Source organism: Pan troglodytes, chromosome 6 (genome assembly GCF_028858775.2).
Source record: "Pan troglodytes isolate AG18354 chromosome 6, NHGRI_mPanTro3-v2.0_pri, whole genome shotgun sequence".
Lineage (NCBI taxonomy): Eukaryota > Metazoa > Chordata > Mammalia > Primates > Hominidae > Pan > Pan troglodytes.
The window spans coordinates 111,473,230-111,485,791 of NC_072404.2; the positions used below are offsets into that span (position 1 = coordinate 111,473,230).

The 12,562-nt window shown below is 45.5% G+C and overlaps 1 protein-coding gene across 12 annotated transcripts in view; it reads left to right on the forward strand.

Moving 5' to 3' along the window:
• The window catches only part of CUX1 (cut like homeobox 1), a 468,245-nt gene that overhangs the window by 109,038 nt on the left and 346,645 nt on the right, over window positions 1-12,562 (forward strand). The gene's annotated exons all lie outside the window — the stretch shown is intronic.

Genomic DNA, 12,562 nt, shown 5'->3' on the forward strand with positions numbered 1-12,562 from the left:
CTCACTGAAACCTCTGCCTCCCAGGCTCCAGCAATTCTCCTGCCTCAGCCTCCCAAATAGCTGGGACTACAGGCATGTGCCACTGTGCCCAGATAATTTTTTTGTGTTTTTCGTAGAGATGGGGTTTCACCATGTTGGCCAGGTTGGTCTCAAACTCCTGGCCTCAAATGATCCACCTGCCTCGGCCTCCTAAAGTGTTGGGATTACAGGCATGAGGCACAGTGCCTGGCCAAAAGTAGATTTCTATAGAGATAGAAACCCCCAGGGGTGAGGGGATAGAGGAATGAGGAATGACTGATAGTTGGTATGAGGTTTCTTTTTGGAATATAAAAATGTCCTAGAATAAGACAGTGGTGATACTTGAACAACTTTGAATATGCCAAATGCCACTGAACTGTGTACTTTAAATGGGTGAGTTATATGGTATATAAATTATATATCAATAAAGCTGTTATTTAAAAAAAAAATTCAGCCAGGTGCAGTAGCTCACGCTTATAATCCCAGCACTTTGGGAGGCTGAGGCAGATGGATTGCTTTTGCTCAGGAGTTGGAGACCAGCCTGGGCAATATAGTGAGACCTCACCTCTACAAAAAAATAGAAAAATTAGCTGGGAGTGGTGGTGTGTACCTATGGTCCCAGCTACTCAGAAGGCTGAGGTAGGAGGGTCGCTTGAGTCTAGCAGGAGATTGAGGCTTCAGTGAGCCATGATTGCACCACTGCACTCCAATGTGGGTGACAGAGTTATAACCCCCGTCTCAAAACAAACAAACAAACAAACGAAAAACCTAAACTAAATTAAAAAAGAATTCCTCTCTTCATGGGGGTGTCAGAAACCCCTGAAGAGATTTCTTATTCAGTTGTTCTCTCATCCTCTAAAGAAACTCCCCACAGAAAAGTATCTTGTGAATTTTCATTTTTGCAGGGGGCAGTTTGGTTTTAAAAAGTCTACTCCAGGATTTGGCAAAATGAGAAAACCCCAGTAATCAACTTGTGTGTTTAATCATTCTAGAATCACCTACTGTTAAGTTATAATAAGCCTTTAACTAGAAAAAGTTTAAAAATTAAAAGTGAACTTTTAACTGTTACCAATTAAACCCTTTAAGCCAGTTTATCAACCCAAGACATTATTTTCTTTCTTTTGGGTCTCTAGGGGAGAAGAGGTGCCTTGAGTGGGACCAGTAATGAAGGCAATTTGAACCTAATTCGGGCCCCAGTCAGGGAGGGTGGCTGCATTATCCCCCTACATCCCAGCAAGACTTTGCCGCATGGTCTGGAGGGTACCAGCAGGGGCCCGTAGGGAAGAGGAGGTTGCCTGGGCCCAGGGACATTGAATGCTAGTCAAGCCCTGGTTTCATTTGCTCCAACAGCATTAATAGTATTGTGACCTCCATGGCACTGTGACCGAAACTTAACCCCAGTTTCTTCGTCTGCAAAAAACATACCCTGCCTACTTCAAGGGGTCCTGGAGGCTGAATGTCCAGTCTCAGGCCAGGAGTAGAACGCATAACTAGTAAGTGGTGACGTGCAGTGACCTTGAGCAAGGTCAAAAACTGTTCTAAGACTTGGTCCCCTTATGTATAAGCAGGAAGAATTGGTGCTATCCCATTTCACCCAGGAGGTGAAATGAATTCAGATGCACAGAGCATATAGTAGGTGCTCAACAAACACCCTCCTCTCTTCTTTCCTTCCTTGCTTTCTTTTACAAGTAGTCCTGAGCCCTTTTCTAGGGCCAGGGGCAGTCAGATACAGCAGGGATGGAGGGAGAAGATTCCAGATCTCACAGAGATCTGGCAGTGGCCAAGTAAACAAATGATGCACAAGATAATTTCAGGTGGCGGTAAGAGCTCAGACAGAACAAGATGGCAGTGAGTGATCAAGGATGGGCGAAGGTACTTTGGGGAGTCAGAGAACGTGTTTTGATCTTAAGAATGCAAAATGACTTTTTGTATCACCTGTCAACACAACACACACACATACACACACATGGAGGCTTTAGTGCAAATTTTGAAATAACCATTGATAAATTTTGGCAAGCTGTTAGCAGTGGAGTCCCCCACATTTCTTCCATGTAAAGCCCTGATCATCTTGGCTGTAACCACTCACTTACTTTGAAGCGTCAGATTCAGTCTCTCTGCTTTCTAAGACCAGGGATGCTATTTAATCTGGGCATTAGAAAATTCAGTTGGCCAAGTGCAGTAGCTCATTTCTGTAATCCCAGCACTTTGGAGGCTGAGGCGGGAGGACTGCTTGAGACCAGGATTTTGAGACCAGCTGGGGCAACATAGCGAGACCCCATCTCTACAAAAAAATGAAGAAATTAGCTGGGCGTGGTGGTGCACACCTGTAATTCAGGAGGCTGAGGTAGGAGGATCCCTTGAGCCCAGGAGTTCAAGACTGCAGTGAGCTATGATTGCGTCACTGCACCCCAGCCTGGGCGGCAGAGCAAGACCCTATCTTCAAAAAAAACAAAAACACACACACAAAATTAGTCAATGAATTGTGGAGTTTCAAAGAGACCTTATTTTGTTTGTTTGTTTTCTGGGCCAAAGGCCCAGAAATTCTTAGGTAATTCTTCGGTAATTAATTCTTAGGCAATTCTTAGGTAATTAACGAGGAGCTAATCTCCCAGTTGCTCTGTTCCTTGTCACTGGAAGTGGTCAGAGCTGTTGCGGGGCTTGGCCCAGGGGCGGCGGGTGGCATCTGAAGACCCCACAGGCCCTGCTTTCCTTCCAGGAGCATCTCAGGACGGCCGCTTTGTCTGTCTGCCCCCGCCCCTTGCTGAAACGTCAACAAGGCCGGCATCCCCTTTCCTTCCTGAGAGCCATGTGTCGTTTCCTTCATGTGTCCAGCCGTTTTTACAGGGCTATTTTAAGTATAAAAGACGCATTATCTGAGAGTTTAATAACTGTCAAAAGGGAAGCACTGTCATTAGATTCATGTGCCCTGGAATTTTAGTCGAAAACATGCTGCGTTCTATCACGTCTAAGCCTCTATTTTCTTATCTCAAAAAATAGGAATGATAACGACCTCGGAGTCATTATGGGCTGGATGAACTCTTATAGGGATTCAGAACAACCCAGGCACCAAGTAGAAGGTCAATAAATGGCTTATTGTGTTCATGTTACCAAAATCTACTCTTTAGAGAAATTGTGTTCACAAATGGCCTTTTTTTTTCTTTTTTCTTTTTTTTTTTTTTTGAGATGGAGTCTCCCTCTGTCACCCAGGCTGGAGTGCAGTGGCGCAATCTTGGCTCACTGCAACCTCTGCCTCCCGGGTTCAAGTGATTCTCCTGCCTCAACCTCCCAAGTAGCTGGGACTACAGGCACCTGCCACCACGCCTGGCTAATTTTTGTATTTTTAGATGGGGTTTCACTATGTTGGCCAGGTTGGTCTCAAATTCCTGACCTTGTGATCTGCCCGCCTCGGCCTCCCAAAGTGCTGGGATTATAGGTGTGAGCCACCACACCCGGCCTCACAAATGGACTTTAAAGTTATAAATGTGACGGAGGCCAGTGGCTCACACCTAGAATCCCAGCACTTTGGGAGGCTGAGGCTGGCGGATCACTTGAGCTCAGGAGTTTGAGGCAGGAGAATCGCTTGAACCCAGGAGATGGGGGTTGCAGTAAGCTGAGATCGTGCCACTGCACTCCAGCCTAGGCTACAGAGTGAGACTCCGTCTCAAAATAAATAAAAATAAAATAAAGCTATAAACGAACACTTAAAAAAATTATTAAAGCCTAGGGTAGACCCTAGTTTCTACTGCGGACTTGAACAGATACAGTAAAATTAAAACTTGCCTTCTTCCATATGTGTCTAGAGAGTAATTTTCTCTCCTTTTGCATTAGTTTCACTGTTCATAGAGTGGAAATGTTTGCTGCTGGACTTTCTTTTTTGAAGCTATTCTTTGAGAGTAGCCCATAACTTGTCTTTCTGGTCAATAACCTCAACTGAAATGCATTCTGAATGGAGAACGTCATTCTGTGTAGGATTTAATAATAACTTCAGCACAGAAAAGCACTCTCTGCCTCTTCTCAGCAAACAACTTTGTTGAGCATGATTTTAAAGGTGTAACGGCTAAATGTGAAAGCCATATGATTTGGTTGAAATCGTGGTGAGCTGTTATTAATATTTATTGAGTACTTGCTAGGAGTCAGGCATTATGCTAAGTGCATGACCATCATTTCTCTGCCCCTGGAAGTCACCCTGGGAGCTAAGTATCATTGGTGCCACTTAGTGAAGCGTAAGCCACCCACCCACCTACCAGGATTTTCCCGGGCAGACAGACTCCTGGGAATGAGGCCATATAATCCCCTGAACACCCTGCCTCCTTAGGGTTCCAGAAGCCAATTTTTTTTCTTTTTTTGAGACAGATTCTTGTTCTTGTCACCCAGGCTGGAGTACAGTGGCCTGATCTCGGCTCACTGCAACTTCTACCTCCCGGGTTCAAGCGATTCTCCTACCTCAGCCTCCCAAGTAGCTGGGATTACAGGCACCAACCACCATGCCCGGCTAATTTTTGTGTTTTTAGTACAGATGGGGTTTCACCATGTTGGCTAGGCTGGTCTTGATCTCTTCACCTCAGGTGACTCACCTGCCTTGGCCTCCCAAAGTGCTGGGATTACAGGCATGCGTCACCACGCCCGGCCCAGAAGCCAAATTTTTAGTCACTTAACCATTAGCAATTCCTCTTCTATTAGATTTTTTTTAAAATTGCTTTTGAGTATTTCTTTGAAGTGGCATACTCATTTAAAGGATTCTATATGTCAGGGGGAATGTTTTCTAGGAGGGTACTTAGGAAGGAACATATCGTTATAGCCTAAAATTTGCCATTGGCCTGCGAAAGCCTTCTTAACTTACGGAATTGATTATAAGCCAAAGCGTGGGAAAATCTCCCCTTCCACTTTGAGATTATGTCAGTCAAGAAAATGACAATTGGATGCCAAGCCATGCTAACTCTGATACTTGCTGTCTTCGTTTTCTTCTTTCTTTGGCTAGGGGGATGGAGCGCGTGTGGTGTGGGTGGGACTAGTCACTGAGCATGTTATTGACTAACATTGGCTTTTCATTTTAACTTGCAAATGTGAGTGGCATAAAAGTGAGTATACGAGGAGCATGACTGGCCTGTTATGCAGAGTCTTGTAATTTTGTTTGTGGCCCTTTATTTTAAGAAGATGTTGTGTTATATAGTTGGTGTCCTTAAAGGAGTATATAATTGGATCTGGAAGCTTAGATTGTGATTCTGACTTGGCCACTTAATGAATGCAAGATCTGAGCAAGCCATGTCCTCTCTGTTGTTCAGTCTAAGAAAGGAAGTGTTGGTGCTGAGCATGGTGGCTCATACCTGTAATCCCAGCACTTTGGGAGGCTGAGGCGGACGGGTCACTTGAGGCTGGGAGTTCGAGACCAGCCTGGCCAACATGGCGAAACCCCGTCTCTACTAAAAATACAAAAATTAGCCGGGTGTGGTGGAGTGCACCTGTAATCTCAGCTACTCAGGAGGCTGAGACGGAGAATCACTTGAACCTGGGAGGCGGAGATTGCAGTGAGCCGAGATCATGCCACTGCGCTCCAGCCTGGATTTCAGAGCGAGACTCCGAGGTTCTGTGTGGCTGAGAGCCACACATTTTGCAACAAGAGACTCGTCCCTTTTCCATAGGTGTCCTTATTCCTATTGATCTTACCTGTGGGCCCAAGACTTAGGCACATCCCTTTCTTCTTAAAAGGCATCACTTCTTCTGCCTCTTGGAGTTTTCCTACCCAGAATTTATTCATGTGTGCAGCAAATATTCCTGGCAGTCCCATTGTGTGTGGAATGGGGCAAACCAGGAAGACTGTTGTGAGGGCTCGGTAACTTCAGGGACACAGCCGTCGTAGCTTATAATGGCAGCTGATATTTAGTGAGCACTTACTGCATATCCAGTACTATTCTAAACACTGAAAAGGCATTTAACTAACTTAACACTCACAGGATCCCTACGAAACAGGTACAGTGTTTATTTCTGTTTCAAAGAGAGGGAAACTGAGACCCAGAGAGGAGGAGTAACTTGCCTAGGCCCACAGGTGGCAAAGCTGCCTGAAGGTTTTTTTTGAGACAGAGTCTCACTCTGTCGCCCAGGCTGGAGTGCAATGGCACGATCTCAGCTCACTGCAACCTCTGCCTTCCGGGCTCAAGCGATCCTCACTTCAGCCTCCCAAGTAGCTGGGGCTTCAGGCATGCGCCATGGTGTCTGACTGATTTTTGTATTTGTTGTAGGGAGGGGTTCTCACTATGTTACCCATGCTGGTCTCAAACTCCTGGGCTCAGTCCCTCCCAAAGTGCTGGGATTATAGGTGTGAGCTACCGTACCCCTCAGGAATTCTTATTTTTTAGATGGAAATTTTAAATTGGCTTTTATTGGAATCTCATTAAATTTGTAGATTTGGAGAGGCTTTAGAAGGCATTTTCAAGTTTTGATTGATTGTTTTAGATTTCATTCATAGGTGAATTTCATTCTCTATATTTTACTTGAGGGATCCACGGAAACTACCTACATGGACTTCACTTACTCTGGTTCATTGTGTGGGATACAAAATCGTCAAAATTGAAGGATTGATAATTGTGTCTGGAGCCAGGCATAAAAATAAACCTCACTCTGTTATCATAGGTGGCTGTGATTAAGATCGAGGGAAATGTCGGCCCTGGGCCTCCTAACATTGACAGTTTCCTTCAGAAGATTAAGTGCGGCTTCATTTTTGGCCCGGGCCATCAGTAGCTTAAAGCCATTACTGTCTATTGGCTGTTTGGTTTGTCTGAAATATGGGGCCGGCCTCAGCCCATTTCCCTGGGGTCAGGTGTGTTCACATAATCAAAGTGCCAGGAACCCATATCGCATGCAAGCGTGTGTGTTCAAATTAGCCTTCTCCAGGGAGGAATTCACAGCGCCAGGAATACGCGCAGTGATGTTCTTTTGCACTTTTGCATTTTAAAATGTGCATCGCTTACGAGCACAGCATTTTCAAGCCTTTTCTTGAGATCAGCTCGTTCAGTTACATATGCTTTTGAAGATGACCATTTGTGAAACCGTCAGCCACTGGCAAAGTGAAGAAAAATGAAGATTTCGGCCTAGTTGATGTGTGCTCGGGGAAAGGTGATAGCTTCTGTTTCCTTGAATTAAAAGTTGCAGACAAGTATATTTTCATTTATTTTGTTTATAAATCAACAACCCACGAAAGGTATTTCATACGTATTTAAATGATTGCCTTGCCGCCATCAAGAAAAAATACTGTTTCACTTAACAGTGAATTGAGACAAGGAAAAGTGATGTGTGAATAGAAATAAAGAAATTAAAGTAAAAAACAGGATCAGGGTAGGTTCTAGGTCTAATAATTTAAGAACAGAACATGTGGTTTAACTCTTTTTGCCACTCTAAGGAGAGGTGATATTTGTATTTTTCTTTTTACTGAAACCAGATCGTGAGACACGCTTTTCATTCATACTTGAAACTTGATAAAATGTTTGGCTTTATATTAATTTTCTCAATTATAAGTGTGGGAAATGAATTCGTTGATAACCTTTTCAAGTAAATGAACTGATTAGAACCAGAAGAGCCGAGAGTCATTTTTATTTTAAAATTCTTTTTGCATGAACACATGTAGTGTTGAGGAATATGTGGAAAATTGAAATATTGCTTCTCTCCTACCGTGTCTCCAGTGCCTCGATAAATCACCTTTTTTTTTTTCCTTTTAAAATGTCTGGCCTTATAATTTATGTTTGCATAACCCATTACTAAATTCATAGTAGGTGTTTTAGTTGGCAGGCATTATTCCAGGGATTTGGAGGAGTTAAAAAAAAAATACAGAGCCTTCGTTAGTATTTATACTAAGTGGACATTTTCCTTTTTTAACAACAACAACAAAAAAGAATTAGATTTTTAAAAAAGAATTCAGAGCTAGCCATTTACCTTTTTCCTAGACAAACACTATTAAGTCCATATTCTCACATTATTCATTGTCTTAATGGAGATTAAGATTTCTTAATGGACTTTATTATAGCTTTTCTTTCTTTTTTTCAAAATTAGAACTGGCTGAAGAAAATGCTTCTGTATTAAGATTGGATGAATTTCTACAGAATTTTCAGTAGGTGTCATGTTGTATAGGAAATAAACATTTCTGTTTTAGTAGGTTTTTGATTTCTTACCTCCCGTTGACCGTTTTGATCATAAAGTGAAGATGAATACATTCATTCATTTACTGCAGTCTTTGGTACTTGAACAGAAATAGCAGTGTTCTTGGTTTGTTCGCATACTTGTGGCTTACCTTTGAGACTTTCTAATTTTTAACCAGACATTTAAAAATAGCCATTCTGTCTTTTAGCCCTAATTTAGAAAAACTTGTAGCGCTTTCCTTTGAAATGATGAAAAAAAAGTTATTTCTGTTTTCTATCATCAAAGTTTAAAAAGCGATGTTTGGATATTTTAAAAGCCGGAAAGACCATGTATGGCGTGCTGAGGAAGTTTGCTTTGTTTGATCATTTTCTCTTCCCCTCACCCCCATCAGCTGGCTAATAATGTTTTCCATGTTAAATGTGTATCACAGCCTGTTGAAATCCCTGTGGTTAATCAGAAGAGAAGTTGTTTCTATCCTATGGAACCTTAATACAGTTGTCAGGAGGTTTGTGGCATCTTTAGTCTCTTTGTGAAATAGAATGCCTGTTACTGTTCAAAGGATAATAGAACGTTAAACAGAAATTCAGAATTCATCACACTGTAACGATGATCTAAAGGTCAAGTTGTACAGTATAAATTTGAAAATCTCTCTCTGACTTCCTTTCTACCTAAATTAGAGCCTAAAAGTCATGAGAATTTTGTCTTCTTTTTGTTTATTTTAGAGATAGCATAGTCGATGTTTTAAAAAGTTGCCACCTTTTCACTATAATGCGCTCCCATTATCAGAGATGTTTATTCTGGTTGTATCTCTCTGACAACCTTCAATACTTAACAGAATAATTTAGTTTGGATTCAAAGAAGTGCCTCTTCTATTTCTGTGTTTGTTTCTAGAAACTTTGAGGTGGAGGAATTATTGTTCCTTCTTCTTGGCAATGTTCAGGGTTTCACGAATCTGACTTTTAAAAGCCCAGCTCTCAGCCCCGAGCCTCTCATGAGTTAAAGAAAGGGTTTTGCAGCTTTTGGTAGACGAGAAACACGTTTTATGGCTCTTCATGAAGTTGCCCGCTCCGTCCACGTCCTGTCCTGTTCCTCCTTCCCGGTTTCTGGGCTCCCTGGCTCTTGTCATGAGGCTTTCAGTTTTGTGTCCCAGAAAGCGCTTCCCCCGGGGACAGTGCCATGCCAAGGCTGGGAGAAGGGAAAAAGGAGGTGTTTATCGCCTTGAAGATGCCTTCCAGCCTTTATTATTAACTCCCTTCCAAAGTAAACTTTCGGGTTTTTTTCAAGTCTGTTCTGGCCAAAGTACAGTTGGGTTTGCCGTGTTCTCTAGGAGTAGAGGTGAAAACAGCATTGCCCAGGGTGAGGAGCAGGAGGAGGAAGGGTCCATGTATAGGAGTGGATGGAGGGGATCTGTGAGACAGCTGCTGCGACAGATCTGACTTGGAGACTGTCAGGCCTCTGAGCCCAAGCTAAGCCATCATATCCCCTGTGACCTGCACGTACACATCCAGATGGCCGGTTCCTGCCTTAACTGATGACATTCCACCACAAAAGAAGTGAAAATGGTCTGTTCCTGCCTTAATTGATGACATTGTCTTGTGAAATTCCTTCTCCTGGCTCATCCTGGCTCAAAAGCTCCCCTACTGAGCACCTTGTGACCCCCACTCTGCCCGCCAGAGAACAACCCCCCTTTGACTGTAATTTTCCTTTACCTACCCAAATCCTATAAAACGGCCCCACCCCTTTCTCCCTTCGCTGACTCTCTTTTCAGACTCAGCCCACCTGCACCCAGGTGAAATAAACAGCTTTATTGCTCACACAAAGCCTGTTTGGTGGTCTCTTCACACGGACATGAGTGAAAGAGACTGCCATGCATGAAAGGACAAGGCCTGGCTCTGTCCACGCTTTCCCAGCTCTGTGTCCTGCCATCGGACATGCTGGCACATCTGCTGTGGGTGCCCTGCACTTCTCCGGGCACTCCTGGCCCAGCTGGGGAGGTTGGCATGGTATCCGTCATTTTGTTCTAAAGTAGTAAATGAAACTCTTGGGAGGGCAGCACCCAGTAGATGTTTGGAGCTAGAGACAGGGCTCTGGGGATGTGTAGGAACCCGGACCTGGTGTGGCAATGGTGTGGGGCTGTCACGAGGCGTGAGGAGGCTGGGGTGGTGTTGGGGACAGTACACGATGCTGGGGCTCAGGCCAAGTGAAGCTTGGACTTCACTCTGTCTGAGGCTTTGCCAAGTGTCAGAGGGTGCACACTTGGGAGTCACATGGCCAGGCTCACATTTCCAGCCGACGTTACACTCTACAGCCTGGCAGCAGATGGACGTTTGGGGACAGAGGTGGAGCCGGAACAGCTGAGACACTGTTTTAGAGGACTCTGCGAGAAATACGCTCTTAAAACAAGGAAGCGGTGGTTATGTCTTATTCAACAACGATCTGTTGTGGACCAGCTGTGTGCCAGGCAGTTGCAGGCCCTGAGGCTGCAGCAGTGAGCAGAAGGCCAAGGTCCCTGCCCTCGCAGTGCTTACATTCTAGTGGAGACAGATGTTAAACTACAGGGCAGGAAAACACTGTTCAAGGAGATGCAGGTGGAGGATTCTGACTGTGGAACTGGGGCATAGAGACAGTGGGTTTTGAAAGCACTTGGCTGAGAAGGATGGGAGGAGGGAGGAGGGAGGAGGGCGGGTACATCTGTAGATGGACCAGGTTAAGGTATGGACTTCCCCATCCTGACAAGGGGGAGCCCCAAGCTTGTTTTCAGGTGTGACGGGGGTGGGGAGAAAGGGAGCATTCCAAGAGAGGCACGAACGTCATTTCCAGAGCGAGATGAAGGTCACAGAGTTTGGGAGGAGATGGGATCGGGCACTCGGGCTGGCGAGCAGACAGGAGGGAACTCAGGGAGATGGGAACCCCGGGGAGGAAGTTAGGGCAGGATCCCCTGGGAGTTTTCCCAGATACGTAGGAGAAAAGGTTATCCTTCAAAGGTGAGCGGGGGCTAAGTGCAGGGGACAGAAGAGAGGAAAGCCCGGCGACCATCATGCCCGGCTGCCGTGGGTGGTCTGGATTGGAGGCGGCAGCCGGGCTGTGTTTGTGCGGAGGGTGGCAGGGGGCCAGCGGAGGAAGCTGCCCAGGCGCCAGCCCTGCCATCCCCACCGGCCTCCTCGCTTTGGGGTTTTGCTTTCTGCCCTGGCCACGTGGGACCGGCTAGGTGGAGATCATGCAATCAGGGTTCCCGGCTCTCAGAACCATAATGGTTAAGCAAGCAGCTTCGTTTCCAGGCACGCAGGAGCTCCCCCGTGTCAGCGTTTTCCTAACATGGCTAATCATAAAAACCTCCTGGGTGTGTGTGTATGCTTGTTAAAAATACTGTCCCTGGGCCCCACCCTAGACTTAGTGAGACAGTCACCGGGGAAGGGCCTGGGGACTTGCATTTAGAAGCAGCTCCTGGAATGCTTACTCTGAGGCCAGTTTGGGCCCCCTCCCATGGCCTCCCTCTGTGTCCCTTCCTCCAGATGCTGATTGAGGATGTGTCCCCTGCCGGGACTGTGGTTTGCATGTCTCTGTCTCTGTCACAAAGTAGATGCCCGGGGAGTGTGTGCTGCGTGGCCCCCTGAAGACCCTGTACCGGGATGTCAGCACCCCAGCCCCCAGCTCCTCCCCCTGTGAAAGACATTAGCTCCTGGAGGGGCTCAGGTGGTGGAAATGAATCTTAGCATCAATGTTTAGACCTAAAAGCCGTCTCCAGGTCATCATAGCATATGACAGAGATAGAGGCAGAACCTGGTGGCTATAGGATTATTTCTGAGCAAAGATCGCCCAAGCTTTGGCATAGGCCAGGGTTATTCACATGTCCGAGTCCCTGGAAGTGGGGTGTGAGGAGGTTGGGGGGGGCCTTCAGAATGAGGGAAAAGGGATAAATCAAAATCAAGTCTTTTTTTTTTTTTTTTTTTTTTAATTGAGACGGAGTCTCGCTCTGTCTCCCAGGCTGCAGTGCAGTAGCACGATCTTGGCCCATTGCAACCCCTGCCTCCCAGGTTCAAGCAATTCTCCTGCCTTAGCCTCCCGAGTAGCTGGGACTACAGGTACGTGCCACCATGCCCAGCTAATTTTTTTGTATTTTTAGTAGAGACGGGGTTTCACCATGTTGGCCAGGGTGGTCTCGAACTCCTGAGCTCAAGTGATCCACCCGCCTTGGCTTCCCAAAGTGCTGGGAAGAGCGAGAGCCACCGCGCCCAGCCTAATGATATAAATATTAGTAGATTTCTGCTTACTCACTTCACCACCAGCATTTTCTAGCAAATGTGAGTTCAGCAGACACCAAAGATTTTTATAAATCATAGGAGACAGTCTTTAACGTTGAGAAGATTCTGTTAACTCATCTGTTCTACCCACACTCTTGCCCTTACCTCCTCACAGA